General features: G+C 43.1%; 1 protein-coding gene across 5 annotated transcripts in view; it reads left to right on the plus strand.

Annotated features, from left to right (window-relative positions):
* LSAMP (limbic system associated membrane protein) overlaps window positions 1-23,437 on the plus strand; it is a 913,158-nt gene that overhangs the window by 811,826 nt on the left and 77,895 nt on the right. The window lies entirely within an intron of this gene.

A 23,437-nucleotide genomic window follows, 5' to 3' on the forward strand; every position in this document is an offset into this window, starting at 1 on the left:
ATCTGTCAGCCAGCAAAGGGAAGAGATTCACACAAATAAAGTTAGAGAGGGGGCCAGAAGGAGATGATAGAACAGGGCCTGATCCAAGTGCTGCATCCAGAAGCCCCTGGATTTGATGTCTGTGGTTCAGACTGGTGTTGCTCAGATTTCCTGTCTCATCCCTGCAGCCAAAGCATTTGTGTATTTGAAAGCTAGATACACATCTTGTGGTTTGGGCACATTTCTTGCAGAAGAATGAAAGAAAAATGGGTAAAGACTACAAGGAAGTACTGAAAGAGCAGAGCTGTTGTGAAGAACCCTAATCCTTAGTGGTATCATTGACACTGCTTGGTTTTCCAGCTTTCTTTGTATTAAGCACAGATGTGCCATCGGTATGCAGCGAGAAATAGGCCCTATCTTTTTCACCTTTATTTATGTACTTAAAATCTTTTAACTTTGGCACTTTTGCTCTTAAGGTTTATTTCTTATTGAGTCTTCCATCTTACTGTACCCTCAGTCTTGTAGTTTTCCACCCAACTTTTTCTTATATTTTAGTATGAAACACACTAGCTATTCTGTGAGCACAATCTAATGTTTGAGTTAAAGGAGTAACAGGAGAATTAAATTAAATATTCATGAAAACTGAGTCCTGATATGTATCAGATGTATCGTTTAGAAGATCAACGTGAAGATTCTTGTCCTGGCTCATCCCTTTGGCTGCATGCTTGTGCTTTGAGGGTTTTTCAGTTGTACTCCTTACTCCATGATATCAGGCTGAGTTCATTTCTCCCTTCCGAGGACTCCCCAGAGCATATTTCCATTCTGGCAATCCTGGATCCCACCCCTGCTTTGATTTCCATGTCAGTTTTAATGGGATTGTTCATCACTATCCCACTATCCTCCTCACTTTTCCTCCTGTGTTATGTGTCTGAGAGACACTGCCTTGTTAGTATCCATCAGTGCCTTCTCACTAGCCCTTTCAATCAAAACTCAAGCCTTCCCCTTAACAGTGAAGCCCACCAAGCACCTCCTTCCTAACTGGGGAGGAAGGACAGGCAGTACTTCATGACTGTCTGTCATGTCCACATCTTGTTGCTTGTTCTACTGTCTCTTCCTGCATCTCAACCCATCTATTATCTTTTATCCATACAGAGGAACTGATTTCAGGCAGAAGTCCTGTCTTTGTGCAGCACGTATACCAGTAAGGCACTTGTCCAAAATGAGGGTCAAAAAAGTTCCTTTTAAATGTTTTCCTTGAGGTTGACAATTAACCAAAAAAAAATCCCAAATCTATTCCAAAGCTATCATGGTTAGAAACATCTGTCTTATCTTGGAATCTCCCTCTTCCAGGATTGTCAGGCATTTTGGCTCGATTTATGCTAGTTTTGAGCACATCTGCTACCCATCAAAGAGCTATTTTAGACATTGTAAAGGTTTCTAAAATCTCTCTCTCTCTTTTTCTCTCTGTGGATCTTTTTGTGATTAAACTCGTGACTGCAGAATTGTAAGAACGAGCTCTATGGAGCTTGTGTAGGAGGTTTTGAATGGACAGGTTGTGAAATTAAACCAGCACTGGGGGTCGAGAGAGCCAAATTACTTTTTCTTTGTGCACTTTCCTGAAGGAGTTCATTAGCAAATTTGTCTACTGTTTCTTTCATTCATTGATTTGGTCAGTAGCGTTTGGCTAATTATCTAGGCTAGGACCACAGAAATGATTTATTTCTTGTGGGCTGGAAAGCGGAAGATATAAATGCAATGGGAAGTCAGTGATGCTGCCTTCTTTGTGTGAAAGAGGCAGAGATGCATGTGATCGTTCATTTAAATGAACCGTCATCTCCCACTCGTTTGCCTATCTGGGAAGTAGAATATTCACTTTAAAAAATGCTGAGTGCCTTCCTTTGCTCGTACTTTAGTGAGTACTTAACAAAGCATTTTTTCTTTAATCAACTATAAGGCCCCAAGACTTGAAGTAACCCCACAGGTAAACCCTCTCTCCTTCTCTGGTGAAATAACTGAAGTTTGGCTGTGATTGTTGACTCTAGCACTGACACCAGGGAAGAAGACAGATAAGGGGAAAAATGCATAATAATTCAGGTGGCAACTGACAATACAGATCAGCTTTAGTTCCAAACAGTGTTTAGTAATGAAAGCAGAAATGACATTCCTTGAAATGATGCAAGTCCTTGCTCTCCTCCTCTGTTCCTCTTCACATGGTTGACTGACTGGATTTTGACAGAGCAACCAAATAAGAGAGTCCAGCCAGACCCTTTTCTTCCTTATCTGACAGGTTCCAGTGCTGTAGGACCAGGGCAATGGCATCTAACTAGCTATGGTTAGCTTAATAGGCCTTGCCTGGGAGCACAAACGTCATTAGCTCTTCTCCTTCAGCCAGCAGAGCTCTTATGGGATTGCTGACCTGAAGCTTCCAGCACCTCCCTGCACGTAGTCCAATTGCCTCCCCTGTGATTCAGGACATGGGCTTATTAAGCCTGCTGTGCCATGTGACTTCTCATCCCACTATGTGATGGTAAGCCTTAGAAACCCTCTGAAATGGATGTATGAGGAATCTGTGGTTTGTTCTGCTAGAATGGGGATGAGTATTGGAGTTTACTAATACAAGCTAGGTGACTTGGCAGTCGGTAGCATTAGGAATATTTCACCTGGGGATATCCTGTAGTCTCTCATCTTTTGAAAGGGACAAAACTCAGAATCTCCCCTCTGTGACTTTCTATAAGGAGTGGGTGCTATACTATTGTTTTCTTATTAGCTTATAGCCTACACAAAAGTATAGATTATTTTTTTCATCACTGAATGTGGTCCTATCAAATTCCCAGTTGGACCACAGGCTGGAGAAGGCCCCAGCTCAGGGCAAGTATCATTCATCATGCTGGCAGGTTCTGTGTGGGCTACCACAGGCAGCCTACCCATCTGTGGCCAGTTTCATTATGAGATGCTCTGTTTTCCCTGAACCATGCATCAAGAGAACAACTTACACAGTCAAGAAAAGACCCAGTCAGATAGTTTACAGATGGTAGGCAATGTCTGTGTTTGAGCTCATCTTAGTTTTATTTCACGTCTTTCTTGACTTATGTTTATTCAGGCTAATGTATGTTCTCCCTACCCATAAGCTGCTGAGATCACAATCCAAGAGGCAATCATTTATCATTCCTCATCTCTCCATCTTAGTCAGAGCAATGCTAGATGCTTGGTTGACTGAAAAAGCTTCCTGGGGAAAATAAATATTCATGTACATTCAAGTACTTCTCAATAAACTCTCTTTCAACAGCAGCCCTAAAGCCCTTGTGAATTGAGTTAACAGCAACGTGGACATGGACTGTTGTTGCAGGTATCACCAGAGATCTCACTACCAAGCCCATTGTCTTAGATGGGCAGACAAATGCCAAAGAAAAAGGTAGCTTCTGTCCGAAGGAGCTAGTACTCACAGACAGAAAGTCCCATTCATCCTTCTTTCCCATGAGGGCCTTGCTCCAGGATGCTGTGGCAAGTTCTGTGACATTAGTACCCAAGTGTTGTGGCAATCTCAGAGGCTGTTACAGGAAGGCAAAGCTATATTGATCTATATTAGGCTCAGCTCAAGGATGAACAAATGGGATTTACTGGTTCTGTGTAACCAGTAGAGTAGCAAACCATTAAGTTTTCCTAAGAGCAGTTACAGGGTGAAACCTCTATGAAATCACCAGGTATTTCATTCCCAGTCTGAGTCCCTTGACCTCAGCACAGCAAGGCAGTTCGACATGGAAGACAAAAAAGTCTGGATTCTCTCATATTCCTCCTAACATTCTAAGGATATGTAGTTTGGCTTAAAAAAGGAGCTTAGTTATTACACTGGTAATCACAGCTTAAAAAAACAGTCCAAGCAAAGCAGATAAGTATTGATTACAACGCCCAAGTTTCATGTCACAGTGTAAAAGGAAAGGAGGTGGGAAGGCTTGTCAAATATGCCAGGCCAATTCTCCCTAGGGGGTGGAAGAAATTCTCATTGAGTCTTAGAGAATTTACCATAACCTGGGAAGTTTAGAAGGGATAGGGAATACAGAAAAGTGCCTTCCTGCTCTGTGTAATTGAGATGGTATACATATAATATGTTTATAAACAGCTATAGAACTCATTGCCATGGAAAGTTATTTAAAGTTAAGAACTTGGCAAGGCTCAAACAGTTTGTGTGTTTCTGAGGATAATGTGAACAAATCTGGATATTCTTGTTATTCACACCAAAATACTGAGAAGGATGTTATACTTCATGCTTTGGGGCTCAATTACTAGAGATCAGGATGAGACCTAAATTGAAAGAGACAGATTATCTCACATTTCCCGCTCACTTGTGTATCTTCCCTTAGTACATTCAGGTCTTCTTTTAGGGTCAAACACTGAACATGAAGGAAGCAGAGAACTCTCTGAAGGCATGAAATTAAGATAACCTTGTTATTCACGTGGGCAACTTTGTCTTTATGTCCAATGTTTGTTTGCCTCTCGTTGCTATCCAAAGCCTTAATACTCCACTTTGAGTTTGTAAGGAAAGCTTACTTCTGCCCAAAGAAGATAATAAACAGAAACTCTGGACTTCATCCAGAGTCATCACAAGTCAACCCAGTAAGCACTGGGTGGTGACGAGTGGGAAGGGGATTTTCTGGTTATCTAAGCCATTTGCATTTAACCCACCTCTCTCTTCTAAAAACCTCAGTGAAACAGTTGAGGAGAAGGAAAGAAGGAGTAATTTGCATATATATATATATATACATATATATATATATAATTTTCCTTTTAAATGTGATTATTTTTTAATTTGGTGGTGTTACTGCAGGAGCTCTGCTCATGCCCTTATCTGCCTTTGCCTAATCTGGAAATTTAAGGTTTACATGGTGCTTGTTTGACTCAGCTTTATACAGTGTTGAAGGGAAGGAATGCTTTTTAACCAAGTCTCATTTCTTTTAGTTCTTGTATCCTCAAAATACTCTGGAAAAGATCTGGTCTCCTCTTTGTCAGAGACCTCTCACTTTGTTTCTTATACACTCCCTTTTTGTTTCAGGGCTCTTTCTGAAATCTTTTCCTCTCTCGGTTGAGTTTCTCTCTTGTCCAGTGTTATACAGGAGGATTTGGGGAAGGATGCTGGCTCACAGAGAGCCTGGGAAAGAAGCCAAAGTTTCAACTTTTTCCAGGCTTTTCTAAAAGGCATCCAAATTTGCTTCAGCCTCTATTTTCATCCCGGTTCCTTTGGCTCCGCTTTTTTAGAAGTCACTTTAGAGGTTCCCTGGGGTAGGTTGCATCTTACTTCTTATCCCTCCTTCTTATTGCATGACCCAGAAGCAAGAGCTTCCCACCCCCATTTATAATAACCTTGCATGCTGCAGTCCTGCTTTCTCCCTGGTACACAGGATGTGTTTGATTTCTTTCTTCTCTGTGTAGCTTAAATATCATCAGGTACAGATCCATCCTATTGTAATAGTGCCCCACTCAGTCCCTGCAGTCTGTGATGCTGTTTCAGTACAAACACGCTTCACATTGATACATTAAACATTCATTTTCATTGCAGCTTTAATGCAGCTTTGATTTCTCTTTTCACCCCATGACAGAGACAAAGATCAGGGCCTCAAAATATTTTAGCACTTCTGAGGAACTGGTGAATTAGTCTGCTGGGAGGAGGGACTTTGCCCTGCTGCCTTTAGCAGTGGTTGGAGGGAAACATCTGCAGTCTTTTGGTCGGTGCTCGGCTGTTACATCTTTGGCAGGTTTTTCTGTGCTATCACTGGGAAGAGGGCAGTTGTGTACCAAGTTGGTGGCTTTCCTACCAAACAGAAATGCTGTGGGTTTTTTGATAGCAAGTTGAACTCTGATGGAGTTACCTCCATTTTTCCTGCTCCCAGAATGGTTATTGCTTTGAGTCAACCATGGTATTCAGATCTTTTCCATGGCATTTTAAAGGCTAAGTTAATTTGTGCCTATATAAAAACATTCATCCACCTACAGAAGAGCAGCATCTTTCTAGCTCACTGCATGCTGTAATACTCCTGTCTGGGCAGTGCTGTATAGTCACTAGCTCTACCTTCAAGTGCTTCTCCACTGAGATGTTCCTGTTTAGCCAGGATATTCAGGAATTACCAGATTGTTCTTTTCCTGCTGTCTTTCCATGAGACAGTCTTGAAGGATTCCAGAAGACCTGAAGTCAAAACTGAGAAGATGTGTTCAGAATAATGTGTAATTAATGATGATAGGGAAAGGAATTGTTGCCATACTCTAGCGTAAGTAGAATTACTTACGGTAATAGCAGGTATATAAAAGTAGGTAGCAGGTTACCAAATTCTCCTTCATTCCCACCTGCAAAAACCTTTTGAAATCAAGGAACATTGCTGGCATGACTAGGAAGAAAAGAGGAAAGATCTGCTGGATGCCCACCCCTGCTGTGTAGTAGGTCCTGCCCTGCTCTTTCCCTACCAGCCTTCCTTGTGCTCCACTGCACAAACCTGCCATTATATCCTACCTTTAAGTAGTCAACTTCCACAGACTGTTGGCAGAAAATGTCACTGAGTGCAAGATTCTGCCTGTGTGTGTGTTATCGTGTCTCCCTCTAGTGATGTGAACTAATGAGTCTGCTTTGGGTCTCATGTGCATGGTGCTACTTCATCAGTGACAGGTATTTTTAAGGTTTTATAGGGGCAAAGAGGTGATGTTTTAAGATGGGGTCCAATTTCCCTGCTGTCTGGAGGTCATATGTACCACTGGCAGCTCCATGTTTGCAGCTAGAGCTCACTGCTCAAAATGTAAAGAGTGCTTGTAAAGATACAGAGAGATTGACTGTGAATTAAAGAGATATTAAATTTAAAATGCTGTGAATTTTCTGGTTTCAGTTCAAACATCCTTAAAAAAGTGATTCCTAAGAAGAAAATGGAAAGGCTGCATATTTTCACCTTGTAGCTGTAATCTATAAGTACTTCCACTTTAGATGAGCATATTTCTCTCTCTTCACAGTAGGATGAAGATACACTAGGGAAGGTTAAGGTAGTAGCTTATAGCTGTTCCCTGCGTTCTTTTTCATTATATTTCATTTCATTATATTTCATTTAAAGACAGTTCACTAATTTTACTTGTATGCCGTAGTTTGACTTCAGCTCATCTCAGTGACTTGGCTGTCTTTAGTGGCTGATATATGCTGCATTGGAGCCAGAGCGTCTGTCTCATCTAGTGTGACGATCTCAGTGAACGTGGATAACAACATCCACATCAGTGCATATAACAGTGATGTCTGGAGGGAGTGAAGCATACAGCTCCAAAGTCTTCAACCCTTCTAGCTTCTCCCATGAAATCATCTGATTTTTCTCTTACTCTACCTCTACCTGCATACCAGTCCCACTGATGAAGACAATCAGCATCTATGCCCCATGACCTGCAAGAAATCTACTGTCAGAGATAAAATCAGGGCAAAAAATAAGCCAGTTTTGGGGGGCAGAACATCCTGTCGCTGCTTGCTGTGTTGACCACAGCAAGGTCAGGCATCATTCTGCCTTCTGCAGAGTGGAGGTTTTCTCCAGCATCTGAATACGGTTGTCCTGGGAGGGGGTGCCTGCCAGCTGAAGGTATTGAGCAAATCATCCCTTCTTGCAGTAAACTTGCAGCGAGTGGCCACCTCAGTGCTAGGGTGCCACAGGGTGCAGAGCAGACAGCAATGGGATGGCTGAGTGCAGGTCCATCCAAGCAGGGAAGAGTCGCTGCCTGATGCAGACAATGAAGTTCATGCCAGTTTGGGTCTGACGTGAGTGATGTGAAGGATGAGCACATCCTGAGGATCACTGCTGGCCTGCAGCCACCAGTAAAAGTGTATAACGCATGTAATAAGGGCCTGGAAAAAGGCATTGATTATCAGAGATTTCAATTACCACAGTATTGATGTAGGGCTGCAGGAGAGAGGAAGGGCTACAGAATTTGGAGAAGACCATACCCATGACATGCTCCACTGGGCAGCTGTAAAGCCCATGTACTGTGACCCAGGAAGGCCACAAGTGGGAGATGAGCTGTACCTAAAAGGAAAAAGCATCCTTTGACTGCAGGATATGGATTTGTACAGCTGTCCAGAGCCTGCCTACAGAACCTAAAGTACAGCTGTGTGAAGGGAACAGGAGAATAATTAATTATCTTTAGTGTCACTCCTGGTAAGAGACAAAATGTTAGAAATTCTGTGAACTACTGAAGCTCAGACCAGGCTCCAGACTTTGCATCTGCAGCCTCCTTCTGACAGTCTCACTTGTATCAACTGTGTTTTTCCCTGATGGACTTGGCATCTTCCAGGCAAATAAGTAATTGGTTCTTGTCTCTGTCTCCCCTTCTGCCCAAGGGACTTTAAGCTAATTTGTGCTGACTGTTGTCTTTGGGTAAAGGGTAACTGTGAAGGGAAGCCAGTGTATATATAGATGGATGATCCTTGCACTGTGAAGTTGTAGGTAGCCTCGCATCTTGTGAAAGGTCTCCATCTTTGTGAGAGGGTTCCTTTAGGAGATTTCCAGGGAATGAAGCAGGTGGAGATATTAAGGATATACCTTAAATGTTTCATCCAGCTTAGCTCTAGGCTCAAATGCCCAGAGGTGCACACCCCACAGCTTGGGTGAAGTACAGGTACACAGTGATGCAGGTGGCTCAGTGTGAGAGCTTAACTTGTGCCTCAGGAAGTGGCAGGGTGGGTCTCAGAGTCCATGCACAGAGCACAGGCTGTAAGGGATTTGTGGATGAAGGAAAGTCACATTTGACACGAGCATCTCTTGAGTGAGACCCAGGAAAGATGTAGAAAGGAGGCTGTTAACTCGAACAGACAAAAGTAATTAGAGGAGCAAAATAATAGATTAATGAGCAGCCAGCGTCAAGGGAACTTAATAATTATCAGTAGAGGATTTCTTTCAATGCACAGGCTGGCCGAGGGCAAAAAACATAGCGAGCAAAACTCCAGTCCTGTTTAAGGAAGCTGCTAGGGGATTTGGGGCAAGGGGGTGATGGAGGATGATAGCAGAGGGTGAGTTAAGTGCTTCCTTTGAATCTCTTGTTTTCTGTAGCTCAGGTAACAGCTGTGGAGGAGGGGGATGTGGGAAATGCTAGATAGTATCTAACGGTGTTAATAATGGCTCAATAAAAATGCTCTGATAAGAACACATTAAAGTTGCACAGTTAAGCACTTGCAAGCCAGGTAAGGTGAGATTTAAGGTTACAAATACAACCTTAACTCTTCTCCTGCTGAGTGTACCTTAGCAGGCAGCCTCTAATTAAGGGGCATCAGGCTACTTCCCAAGTAATACATCATAATATCGGTTAATGCTCTCTTCAGCTTTGGGCAGGATCATATGGTGCTTTAAATGTTGTGTGTGTGTCTGGTGAAACATATCCATTTTAATAATGGCGCTGAGAATGCTGCATTAGTTGCACTTGAACCAAATAGTGTGGTTTAGACACAAGGTCCGTTTAGAGTGTTTAGACAGAAGGCAACCCACCATCCATTCTATCAGGCCACCATGTCATGGCTCAGTGAGCAGTAGGCTAGGAATGTGTCAGCATTCACTGCAAGTTATGCTGAATACAAGAGATTTCTTTCTAAGAACAGGTTTTGACTCCTTTAGCTCTGCATGTTGTGTTTTTGACCTAGTTGTTTTTCTGAAGTCATTTTGACTATAAGCCAAGATATTACTGTGTCACATCAGACTGTACCACAAGATGTGCCTGTCCTCTCTGTCACTGAGACTTGGGTTTTCCATTGTGTTATCAATTTATTTTCCTCTTAGGCCTTCTGCACTTGCTACTTTTAGTCTCATTGCATGCACCATGGTTTGTGATACAGTGGAGAAGAGGACACGTAAATAGTAGATCTATTTGTGAGAAGCAGAAGTGAGCCAATCCAATGGTCTTAAACTGCACGTTGTAGATTCTTGGTAGCTATGTCAGGTTCTTAGCCCTGCCCATGCTATGACCTCACAATCCTTTGAGAAGTATCTATTCCTTCTGCTGTGGAAGTGACGTTGGACTATGACTCTCCAGATCCGTCATCGTGTGAGTTCAGATGCAGACTTCATGTGTTTGAGAGTGTCTAGAGCAGTCTCAGATGCCCTGAGCTTTATTTTTGTACTGTGGATCACTGTCCAAACAAAAAATGAGGCAGCAGGAAAATCAAAGGTAAGCGTAGTAGTCTCAGCAGCAATCAGAGCTCTGTAGATATTTCTGCAGGTTTCCAAGGGTGTGTTGCTGGTTGCCCCAGCAAGGAAGAATCAGGTTGTGAGAGCTGTCCCTTCAAGGCTTACCAGGCGATATAGAACAGAAGCTCATCGAAAAGGTTTTGCATGGAAAGAGAAGGTCACAAAACCCAGCTAGTCCTCTTGGAGCTGGCCCCAGTGGAGCAGAGGTATGTGCAAGAACTGAGAGGAAACCTGTGAGGAGACAGCTAGAGAATTTAACAGAAAGCCCCTCGGCATGGGAAATATGGTGATTAGTTTCCACAGACCTGAACGCATCTGAAGTGAGCTAAAAATTTCCTCACTCAGAGACTTTGGGGATCACTGAGCATAGTTTGTTTAAAAGAAATGAGCTTCATCTGAGAGGTTTTGCAACTTGTGCTAATGAGAGTCTGTCTGTCAAACTTAAGTGGCATCAAGTGGCTCAGAACAAGGGCTCTTGGGCGTTAAATGGTTCCTACCAAATACCAAGCCCATTACCATGATTGGCTGTTATAGCCCTCTAAACGGCAAAAGTGATTAAATTGGTCGTTATGAAACACTAAAGATGCATAATTATGAAAAATAGGGCTTGAGTAAGAGGAGATTTCATCTCACTCACTGGCTTGTATCTCAAGGAGGAATCAATGCAGGAACGTTTTAAAAGCAGCCAAGGGTTGCCCCTTGTCTGGTTTTCTCCTGACAGTCTGGAATCATGAATGTGCTTGGAAGGGAGCTTTTCTCCAGTCTCTAGGCCAGTATATGAGCTGGAGCCTGACTATCGCATGACCTGCTCTGAACATAAGCTTAACATTCTCCCTCGCCAGGGGAAGCTTTGACTTCCTGCTATCCCTCACACCCCTGAGCTCTGAGGGAAGTCAGCTCTTCTTGGTTGTGTGCCACAGGATCCATCTAACCCATCCAGCAGTATAGAGCAATGAGCTGTGAACATGTGTCCTGTGCTGAGCCAAGCCCCAGCAGAGAAGCATTTGGGCAGGAAAGGTTATGCTGGGCAGGAGCAGATCCAGCAACTCGGTGAGAGCTAAAGCATCAACACATTGGTGTTTATTTGCAGACCGGGCAGTCAGAATTAAGAATTAAGCATTTTTCAACAGGAAACTGCTGTGGGAGGCTTTGAGATGCAGCCAGTGCCAAGCAAACTTATCCATACCCAGCTGTGCCTCATTTGCTGAGGTGAGCTCCTAACCTTGGTATATCAGTCACTCCTGCCTTATCCAGGAGGTAGGGATTTGTGCTGCTGGATGCTGTGGGTATGAGGGCTGCTCCAAAAGTCATACCTCCTATTTTACTGTCTTGCCAACTCTATCAGAGGCAAATGTTGGAGGGATGGCAGTAGAGGTTGAACCTCCCCAGCGATATTCCCTTACATTTTGTTGCTGTGTGACAGATGGCAGCAGAGGGGCAGTCTGACAGAATGACATCTGACATGGAAGTGCAGGTGAAGCAAAGGTGTGGAATTGAACTCCTTCATGTGGAAAAAACAGCATCCATTGACATTCACCAGTGCTTGCTGAATGGTTATGGCAGCCAGCCTTTGAATGTGAGCACAGTGAGGCAGTGGGTGGTGCGTTTCAGCAGTGACGACGGTGGCAGTGGGGCACCTCCACTGGTGCAGATTGTTAGGAGCACAGCATGCAGGCTCTTGTTCACAGCTGGTGGAAATGCATACCTAATGGTTGTGACTATGTTGAAAAGTGGTGTTTTGTAGCTGAGAATATGCTCTATCCAACAGTGTTATGGTGCTCTTTGTATCTGTTGTAGTTTCCATGGAAATAAATAGGATGTATTACTTTCAGAGCAGCAAATGAACATTTTGTCCTTGTAGGAAACTCTCTGTTAGCTGACAGCAGTCTGTGCCTCGTAAGTGAGCAATGCTGAACTTTTCATTTCCACTTCAGCCCCTTCCCTGTGGGCTGAGGGGACACCTCTTCCTTCTATGAGTGGCATCATTTTAGCATCTGCATGCTTGCTGCTATGAAAAACAGCAGCCTGCCTGTGGAAATGGCCAACAGCTGCTCCAAAGTTGCATTCTCCATGCCATGAGGAAGGTTTCTATGATGCAGCTTGACAAAGGTGGGTGGTAGAGATGAAGTGTCGGGACTCCTGTCACTGGTGTTTGGTGATTGTGTGCAAAGCAACAGGAGTGCTGAGTGGAACTCTACAGATGGGCAGGTGTTGAATACAAAGTGGCACAGCTACTACCTGTCTTTGAGCTTAGCGTGTGAAGGGAAAGGGTTGTGGAGTTCTGTCAGTAAAGAACGGGAGGCTTGTGCCTTTATAACATCTCCCTATCACTGGGTAGCTCTGAGGGTGAAACAGATGCTTTGCCCCCTTCTTCTCTCCCACTCAGCCTCCCAACTGTGCCAGTGCCTCTCACTGCTGCTTTAGAGTCTCCCTCATATAATTCTCATGCTAAAAGGCTGGAATAGCACCAAGCACAGAGCAGAATATGTGCATAGTTGTTCTTTCGCACAGCTCCATCAACCCAGACTTCCTAAAGCTCTGATATTCTGGATTTGCATGGTTTCAGCAGAAGCACATTCTTTTATTTATTTATATTTCAGTATCTTTTTAGTTCTCTCCTTTTTTGCTGCCATCTCAACCCTAGAAGAGCTCATTTTTACACCCTCCTCAGAAAGAGTGATAGCTGTGCTGAGCTATGCGCGGCCTCCCGGGGCTCTCTGCTCTCCTTGGTTGCTGCATTTCTCTGTAGGTGAGCACTGCCTGAGTTGCTGAGCCCATGTCCTTGTTTTTCTGGTGGGAACCAGGTGGTCACTGGGGATAAGCTCATATTTACGTACTCTTACTCTTCCTGTGTCTGATATTTAATGAACTGGAAGATCCTACCTGAAATTCTGCTGACCATCCATCTCCCTCATCTATCCGTGTCTGCCTTCCATCTTTCCTTGTATGACAGCTGATTTGGAGCATCTTTCAGGAACCTAATTTTGTTGTAAATCAAATGCCTTTAAAAAATGATCAGACACTGCTTGGTATCAGAATATGTCATTTAAGGCATTAGTCATTTCTAAGAAAATATTCAGTGTGTATGCAATTTATGTTATTATTCATGTCCCAAAGGGCGAGTAATATCATCTTCAGGTGTATGTGAGAGTGTGTGAGCAATCCTGTTGGCTGATTTGCTGTGTAAAGTTGCCTTCCGTAGTAATTCTGTTGCTGCTGTAGTCAAAATAAAATGTGCCCTGTCCTAAATGGAAAGCCAACTATCTCCACTTTTTGAAGAGACTGTACTCTTCACAAAGTTGAAACACACCCCTTGGCTCCTGCCCACATTTAATCCTCATCCAAGTCCAGTCTACTTAGCCAACTTGATGTGAAGAATCGCTTGTGTTAATTGGAGTTAGAAATATCCTGAAAGGTTTTAGACCGCTCTTGAGTTTTGAACAGAGGACAGCTTGTGAAAATGGATTGATTTCATTCCTTAGATGTCTTTCTAACTTCTTTTCGTGACTTGTTGTAATTTGCGCATAGTTGTTAGCTTAAATCCCCAGCTGTACAGGAAAAGATTGCTCTTTGAAAGGGTGAATGTTTGCTACAAATTCTGGTTCCGGGAATGCAGACATATTTCATTATTGCAGTCCGCTTCCAGGAAACAATGTGACCACAATGAAGTTCCTTGCCTACACACGCTAGCTTGTACATATTCGAAAATGCCTACATTTTAGATTCTTCCAGAATAATGAATGCATCTGAGATTTCCCATATTATTAGCTTAGCTTATGCTAAAAAATAATAGGGTTGTGATTGCCATTCTCTTTGGATTTGACATTACAAGTGTGTGTATCAGGAACTAGATCACTCGAGAATTAAGCTTGCTCACTTCCCTGCAGAAATAATTTAGTCCAGATGCCTCAAAAAGCTTAATTTGTGTTCAGGGAACAGCTTCTCAGGAACAAATGGATTACAGACACTGGAGGATAGAATAAGTAAAAAACTGAGCCTGAATATCGCATATGGAACCTTTTCCGTCTTCTAATTTGCTCTATAAGCCCCAACTGCATTTTAATCAGTTGCTTTTGACAAGTATGATTTTGATGGCAAAAGGGGAGCGGATGGACGCCTTATTTCTTTATAAAATTGAAGTTGTTCTCATAGGTTTCAGAAGGGCTTTGGGACTTCCTCAAACACTACAGTCTTCATGGGCAGGATGTCAATGTCCAGAAATTGTACCTGAACATGGAAGTTGCATATTTCTAGCCTAAACATGTTTATTCTAATGGCAAATACTGTGTTGTGACTGTGATCTTACTATTTTGCTTGTCTTCGTCGTATCACTTTGTTTTGCCTATATGTTGCCTCTCCCTTTGCTAGCTGTTTTTTTAATCTAGTGCTTATACTCTGTCAATAAATCTAGGAGGGAGCGTTGTACATTCCCTGTTTTCCACTTCTCAAACCCAAACTTGGAAACTCGAATTTAAGGTGTCAAACAGAATCCACTTGTGTTGCCTTCACATTGCAGTGGCAAACTGCATCACCTTTAAGATGCTGGCAATAGGTTCCCAAGAAGAAAATGCATTCAGAAGTTGTCTGAAATAGATTTTCTGAAAGTGACTTTAAATACAGAACTACTGTCAAAGAACTACCCTTAGCAAAAGCTACTCATTGAGCTGGATAGCCAGCAAACCCAAAGACTGGACCAAAGACCAGTATTAATTGTCCTTTACTAGACATCAGTCTCGTAGAGGTAGGGACATTGCCTGTAAACTTGTACCAAAGCAATCTGTTACTCAACTGTCCTTTTTCTCACCGTTTGCCAAGTTGGCTCTTTCCTCTCCAGAATTCCCCAGGTCAGGAAAAGAAAACAGAGCGAGGTACATTTGTCAATAGCTCTTCCATCAAAGCCTGCCTAATTTATATGCAGGCAATAAGTGAATTATGCCTGCAGGGAAAGGCAGCAGAGACAGGTTGAGCAATTTTAAGTGATCCTCTCCTGCTTGCATTTTTTCAGTGTTTTGAAGGCCATTTGTAAAGGTAACTTTACATTCCCAAACTTGTGAAAGCATGAGGTAGGTAGCAGGGTTTCACACAGCCTCTTGTACAACTTGAACAAGAGTGCTGCTTGCAATGAGGTGTGCAAGAAGATTGGAACATTTGCTGTCTGAGGATGCTCTTATCTAGAGCGTGTATGGCAGCCTCCACAGAGTTTGCCCTGCAGATGTAGTGTTCAGAAGTGTGTTGCTGGAGCTCTACCTCATGTCAAGAGCTGAGGGAGTGGGAGAGTTGAAGAAAAGTAGCTGGCAGGGAGCTTGGAGCAAATGACCATAGGCATTAAGAGGGCTGTGACAAGCAGGAACCCTGTGTATGAGCATTTCACAATCAACATCCTTGAGAGCAGTGTGACTGAGCCTGCCCGTGCTCCTCCTCCTGTAGCACGTTTTAGCAGCACTGGTGTAGGATGCAAAGCAGACCAGGCCTCCATACTCACCCTCCCAGCTGCCAAATACTTCCTGCACTTTGTCCTTCTCCATTTGCCCAAGCATGCCTCTTACAGCGGGAAAAGCAAGACTCTCCTCTTGCTATGAATCCAAAGCATTTCCATGGGTTTTTGGAGGTTGTCACTGGACACATCCCCACCATGCCAAAATGCAATTACCAGAGATGCTCTTCCCCTCTTCCCAACACCATATTGTAGTGGGAATCAACTCTTCTCATGGCATCAACCTCAAAAACCAATATTCGTAGCCTGTTTGCTCCTTCTCCCTGCATTGGTGCTGGCAGCTGCTGTTCCACTGCCTTCCTGCGTTTGAGATACCTGCCACAGTAGTGAGATCCTCCTGCAAGCTCATTAATTGAAAGGAATTTCTGTCTGGCCTGAAGATGTCAGGAGGCTGACGGAGACGTGTTTCTGTAAAATGAGGCTTGATCTACAGTGCAACAGTCTGGATCACTGAGACTCCTTGACGCTCGCTGCCTGCAGCCAGCTTTTCCATGGGGACGTTAATTAAAGCACAGTGTTCGAGGTGTGGTTGCCAGAGCCCCCCAGCTCTGCTGCTGGTGCGTCCTCTGCAGCAGGGCTGTGTGAGGGGCCGTTGCTTTCTTCCCCTTGCCTGTTGTGCCACTTCCATTTCTCATTCCCATCAATTTGAAACAGAGCCCTGCTGACCCTGCTGACCGCCACTCATACATTTCCCGGTGTGGTTAATAATAACGGTCTCTGTGGGAAATGATGGGCTGAGACAGAGAAAGGATGTAATGATGCTATGGCTGGGGTAGGCAGAAAGAGGAAAGTGAAGTGACAAGAAGCTAAGCAGCAAGAGAGGGGTGTGATGATAAAAACAAACAAACCTGCAGACGTCTGAAACCCACAGCAGCAGTATCCCTGAAATAAATGGAGAGAGACAAGCTTGAGCCCCTAAGGGAGAGGAAAGGGGAAAAGAGAGAGAGAGGGGAAAGTGAGCAGAGAATTATCCAATAATTGAAATGGCATCAGGGAAGAAAAGAACTGAAAAGCACAGAGGGAAAGACAGGCTTGGAATTGGCAGATGGAAAAGAAAAAGGATGAAAAGCAGAGAGAGCGAGCATGGAGGTAGGACAATGTAGAAAGTGAAAGAAAAAGACAGAGGGAATGGTATATGCAGAGCTAACCATAGGGAATTAAGGCAGAACTGGAGGTGGAGAAGCATGGAGGGAAAGATCATGTAATGGCAGAGGAGGAAAAGAAGAGGTGAACTGAGCCAGGGCAGAGAAAAGAGATAAAGCAAGGTATTTGGGATTAGGAGGGAGGAAAGAACAAGAAAGCGGGACATAGAGAGCTGAAGAAGAGCTACTTGAAGAGTCCCAGGTCTGTGCTGTTGAAATTCACCGAAGAATTATGCAAAGCAGGATCTAGATACACTGAGTGTCTGATGGCTCCTTCTTCTTTGGGGCTTCATCTGTCCCCGTCATGTTCTTGGGATCTGAGGGTAAAATACAGGGAAGCACTTTTTCCTTTTTGCATAAACAGAGTTTGATGCTAGGGGAGATTTTTCGACCCTGCACTGCAGCCCTGGTACCTGTAGCACATAGCAGGCAGGTTTGCTGTATGTGTTTTCTCAATAGCAGGCACCTTGTGGCGCAGCAGGTCCACCACTTCCTTGCTTCTTGCTTGCTGGGTGCTGCACAAGAACTATGTCTCCTTCTGTTGGTAAATCAATGCTGACACTGTGCACTGTCAGAGATTTTTCTATACATGCAGACAGTTGCTGTTACCCTTGGCACTCCTCAATAACCAGTTATGTGACTATCTCCATTTTCTGGCTCACTGTTCCTTACCTCACACAGATCAAATTAGAGAAGATGGTTGAATTTACTCTTGTTAGTTCCTATATCTTGGTTGTAGAAGCATCAGTGGCAGCTCCTGGAGGAAAACTGTGTCTCCTGTGCTATGGGCAAGTTAGCCAATGCGTAGTACTGGCCCATGGCTGCTCAGAGAGAGTTAAGTGGGCAAATCTTCTGTAGAGTTCATCACTCTTCTTAGCTGCTCACGTGTTCAACAGTTGAAAGCCATTTTGCAAGAAGTCACGCACTGTCACCTTAGCATTCTTGTCCTGGGCTCTGTGAACAGTTAGTATCATAGTGTTGCTCAGGTTGGTAAAGGCCTTAAAGATCATCAAGTCCAGACACAACCTAACCATACTACCCTCCTCATAGGGCAGATTCTCTGAGTCCTTCACAAGCCTTGTTGCTCTTCTTTGGAACCTGTTCCAGCACCTCAATGTCCTTTCTGTACTGAGGTGCCCAAAACTGAGCACAGTACTCGAGGTGAGGCCTCAACGGTGCATTTCTTTCCTTGCGCTCCTGTGTAATAGTGTATAAGCCAAAGATCGTTCTTTGCCTCTATGGGTTTTTTTCCCCCCCAAAAATGTCTTCATGACAGTCTCCATGAGAGTTTTAGCTTTGATGTACATCTGAAGCACTTCCGGTCTTTTTTATGGGTTGAGGCAGGCATGCACATACGTTAAGCAGAAGTATTTTTTTCTAGGATTCGGTGACAGGCGTAAATACACGCACACATCTGGAGCTTTGCTTACTTCAGACATCCTGCAACATTTGTCATATTGAGTCATTGGGGCTTCTTCTAGGTAAGGCATGAGAATAAGTCTGAAAAACAACTTCACAAACAGCACAACCACAATATTTATTTTAAAGATCTGCATCAGTATTCATGGAACTATTTTTTAACGCCACCCTTTTCCCCAGCTTTTTTCCAACTCCTTAGAAATCACACCCCTCCCATCTTTTGCCATTTCAGTTTCCACCTGTTCCATGTAAAGCGTTGAAATCAGCTCTTTTTCTATTTTTTTCTGTTAAAGATGAAAGTCGTTAGTATCAAATACAAGTCGTGGTGGCATGTGGAAAGAGAGGGACGTAGGTGAGCCACATGGCTGGCATTCTGATGCAGAGATTTGGTTTTCAATTAGATAATGCTCTCTGAAAACAGGGCTGCTGGAGCACATGGGACAATATTGACTAAAGCACAAAGCAATTCAGTGGGTGACCTTCATGCTCCCAAGGATGTAGCCAGTCAGGATTCATGGAGTGTAAATGCCACCCAATCAGTATTCATTTCATGTGACTCGTAACCAACCAGCACAAGGGAGGGGATGAAAGGCAGCATTCAGGTATGTAATATGATTATCAGATAATATATCAGACTGCGATTCCACAAAGCCAAAGGGTCAACAAGACTGGAAAATGTATTTCACAGCTTCTGAGAAGATGAATTTTTTGAAGATTAGTGTGTTCTCAATATAAAACGAATAAATAAATGAATAAAATAGATTGCTGCCATATAATATGGCTCCCACTTGTCCCTGTCTTACAGCTCCCAGAGACTATGTCTGTGGGAACTGTCCACACACTGTATGTGTGGACATCCTTGTTCATATTTGATCTGGGTTGTGTTTGTATATAGGAGATGAAAGGAGAGTTCTGGCCTTTTCACCACTCATCTGTCAACCAGTCCCGGTTCCTCTAAGTGAGCATGCTTAGGGAAGGTTTCCTGCTAGGCATCTGTGTGCACTTTCCTTACCAACCTACCAAAGATTTGAGTCAAATCACCTCCGCCACACAAAGTAGCAGACATTTGCTTAAGAGTCAGCATGTTCTTGGCCTTTGACTGGATGACTTGACTCCCTTGTGTCTGGGGGGATGAGTGTGGAGATTGTTGCTATGACTGGCTGAAGTTGTGATGTTTAAAGTTTTAGCAAAGTACACTCAACTGTTGGCTCCAGAGAGACTACAGCTGTGATACTGCTATAAATCGTTACACTCATAAAACAGGCTCCCAGGCATTTTTGCTTCTGCTTCTGATCTCCAGTATGAGGAATGGTCTATGATGCTCTGTCTCTGTGATGCTCTGTGATGTCTCTGTCTCAGAGATCATCTCTGAGTGATCTCAGCAGTGGCATTGTTTGGGCTCAAAACCTCACTCACATCTAACTCTCAGCTTCAAAAAGACGATAGACACAGACTGAGGGTTTTCTGCCTTATAAGTGAATATGGCTGCCCAAAAATCTGGGAGCTGTACCTGCGAGGCACCAATGATAGTTATGCTGCAGTGAGTGAGAGCAGCTTTTAAGATAGCCACTGTCTTTTCTCATGGCTCAAAGAGTGAGTAACAAGAAGTAATAAATCCCAGAGAAAAGAAATGACCTCTGAATTTTCTCAGTAGAAAAACTGACTCTCTTGAACTGAAAAAAAAAAAAAAAACCACCAAAAACCAGCATCAAAATCAACAAAAAACTGTAGCTTAGCTTTGGAAATGAGTATTCCTTACATTAAGGGAAAAAGGGAAGTGTGATTTTATTGTAACTACATTTCAAGACCTTGAGGGACTGTCTAGTTTGATTTCAAGTGCAGCGCAGTCCAGAGAATCTGGCAAGGCAATTCCTGTGCCATATCCTTAACATCTGTTGGAATGACACAGCAGCTTCCACAAGGGCACAGGTGACTCCACTGCAGCTTTTACATATTTCTATGGAGCACTCCAGCCAAGCTCAAGAGGTTCCACGAAACCAGGAGCCCCAAGAACATGGCCTCCCCATTTCTGTGCCAGGATCCTTTCCCACATACAGCTTCACGCAGCCTGTGGGGAGCATGAAGAAGCAGAGGAATGAAAACTAATGAGGTAAAATATAATCATAACTCTCCTTCAAACTTGCAAGCTGCTCAGATCAGGTTCTGGGGATGAGCAGTCATTTGTCTTTCTTCCACACTGGTTCGATCTGGCTCACCTTGCCTCCACTGAAATACTCGTGATTGGAGTGTCTTAGGTGAAAGAAGCATAATAACTTTGCTACACTTAGGGCGCCGCTGTCAAATTGAACGATTGGGGAGGAGCCACTTCACCCAAGGAAAGGATTTGTATTCAATGCCTGCTAACGTGCAGGCAGCTTCCTCTCCAGGGTCTGAGAGGGGAGCAAAGCACCCTCTTGCATTTTGTCAGCTCAAAAATATGCTTGGAATTTTGGAATATGGGGTAAGGAAGAAGGAAATTAGCAAGTCCTTCATGGACACTCACAACTTTCTGTCCCAGTGCAGGCATCCTGACGTGAAAGCTTCTAGTTTTCACTGTTTCTGGTGTAATGCTGGAGAGAGGATAAAGCGCTGCAAATAAGTGAGAACAGGAGATCTTAGCTGTCAGAAATATCCTGTGTAGCAAACAGAAAACTTCTTGTAATGTGTGCAAGTTACAGAGGATGTTTGTGTGTACGCTAAATGGAGCCAGAAAGAGAGCCCTCCAAGGAGGTGCAATATGTGCTTGTGCTTTAGGCTGTTACACTGCATTGCAGTGGGCACATTTTTTGAGGTTCTGACTTTGTATCTTGATGTATGCTAACCTGGAGCAGTAGGATCTGCTACAGGCAGTAAAATAGAAAGTGGTAAAGAAAATGCAGCTGGATGTATATTACATCCTAAGCCAGTGATCAGTCAGTACATGGGAAAATGTATCAAACAGGATAAAATTGGAGCTCTGTCTTGAAGAGGACAAAGGAAGACTTTGTATAAATGGAAAACATAGAATGGCTTGGGTTGGAAGGGACCTCGAGGATCATCTACTTCTAAACTCCTGCCACAGGCAAAAAAAAATACAGAGAAATGCGATATGCCAGATCTTCTGAAGAGAACTTCTTGCCTTTGTGTGCAACTAGACTTAGTTGCTCTTACTTCCTTAAAGAAATGGAGTAACTGACAGGTATTTGTTGCCAGCATGTCAAAAGTGGGAGTAGATTGCTGTTCTTAGCTTTATCTGAGCTGCTCAAATGTTTGCCCTCTGTGAGCTACATACGTGCTTTTGTTGTGAGATGGTGGAGGGCAGTGTGCATCTCAAATAGACTGAAAGGTCTGAGGGACTGCCTGATTTCACAGCGGTGTGTGAAATACAGTAAATCTGTGAAGTATGTACCAGCTTCCAAAAATCTCTGCAGGTTTCCTGCTCTGAACCTTGGGATCACCACTAGAAGGCAGAACCTATTGCTGGACACCATCTCACTGGCTAGAAATTGCTACTGTTGGGGTATACTAATGATAGCTTGTGCTTACCCATTCATTTGTCATCCACGGGTCTCAGGGTGTTTTACAATACTGTGTGCAGCCTGACCATTAACCTCAGAGGCAGGGTGTCATTATTTCTGATCCCGTTTTCAGATCTACCCAAAATAGAAGTTCTTCCCTTGGTCGGCATTCAGGCAGATGATTTTGGATAGGCCAGATTGTATACTGGCGCATTTAAAACACGAACTGTTTTCACTGAAGCGTGATCAAATCTCATGTCTTAGTTCATATCTTTAACTGTATGGAAACGCAGGTTAGTTGATAGACTTTGTTATCTGATTTGTAACCTATAAAGGGTATTGGCAAATCTGGAAATTAATTTGTTTTGAAGACTCCAAGCTTATTAAAATTTGGGATTTAAGCTTGACACGTGTTAGACAAATGATCTTGAAAGTTAGAAGTAGAGGAAGGATGATCAAAGAGAGATGCATGTTTCCATACCAACAATGCAGAGTCGAATGTTTATATTCCCCGTCTCCAAGACCTTCCTCTGACTTTGAAGGAGATTTCTGATTGGTAAGAAATATGATAAATTATTTGTGAACCACAGATAATCTAACTATACTATTTACATAAAATGGGGAAATAGCTGAATCGCATGCCCTGATTTAGAGTAACATTTGTAGAAATCAGATTTAAAACGTATGCCCTACAAATAGAGTTTTCTATAACTGTACAGTGATGGAGAATGCTCAACAGCTTGGCTAGGAGAAGCCTGCCAGCATTTCCAACTGAGGATAGCTACAGGTATGCCAGTAAGAACATGTTGAACAGACCTGCGGGTTCAAGAAACATTCTGTATGTTCCCATCCCCAAAGCTCTGGAAGAAATTTTTGATTTAAAAGTATTCTGAGTGTTGGCAGAGTCACCATCTGAGAATGAGATGAGCAAGTAATCAATCAGAGCCTTGCTGTGGCATCAAAAGCTTTTGGAAAGACAGGAATTAGAAACTCCTTGGGTTTTTGAAGAAGAGCATGTATTTTATGTGGTCAACCTCCCTGTAAGTACTAACAATAACTTTTTTAGGCTGTGAATGAGTTATAAACTGTAACAAGTGCCTTTACCTGGCACCTGGAATACCAGTGTTTTGTGTGGCAGGCCTCTGAAGCCTGCAGAGTCTGAGCAAATGGAGAGAAAACTGTGGGGTTTGAATACCTGATACAGAGTTTTGTATTCTAGCAAGTCTTTTCTCACCACCTGCACTTCTACCATTGCCTCCCCAGGAAAGTGATCAGTGTTTATTCATTGATTGATTAGATAATGAATGAAAGTGATGAATTGGAAAAGAGAGGGTAGAGGCTTTGGAAGAGGAAATGCTTTTGACAGGTGTCAAGAGAAACACAGAAAAAAACTTGAGTCCAGAATTAATGGATTAGATACCAAGGGAGCCAAGAAAGTAACGCTCACCTATCTTTGAAAAAGAAGCAAAATCCCAAGAGGAAGTTGCAGCAGGCTGCCAGCAAGCTGGAAACAGAAACAATGCATGTTTACAGATAAGTGGTGCTTGTGTTTATTTTAGGTTAAGAGAAACAGTAGAGGTGATTTTTTATTTATTTATTTATTTTAAAGAGGATTAATTCTTTTTTTCTTGGAAGCTGTATCTGTTTTGCAAAATTAAAAACGTGGCGGATTCTTTGATTTTATAATTCCTTAAAATGGAGCATTGAAGAAGTTATTTTCCTATT

This window comes from Coturnix japonica, chromosome 1 (genome assembly GCF_054131305.1).
Source record: "Coturnix japonica strain WE chromosome 1, WE-NBRP24, whole genome shotgun sequence".
NCBI classification, from domain to species: Eukaryota; Metazoa; Chordata; class Aves; order Galliformes; family Phasianidae; genus Coturnix; species Coturnix japonica.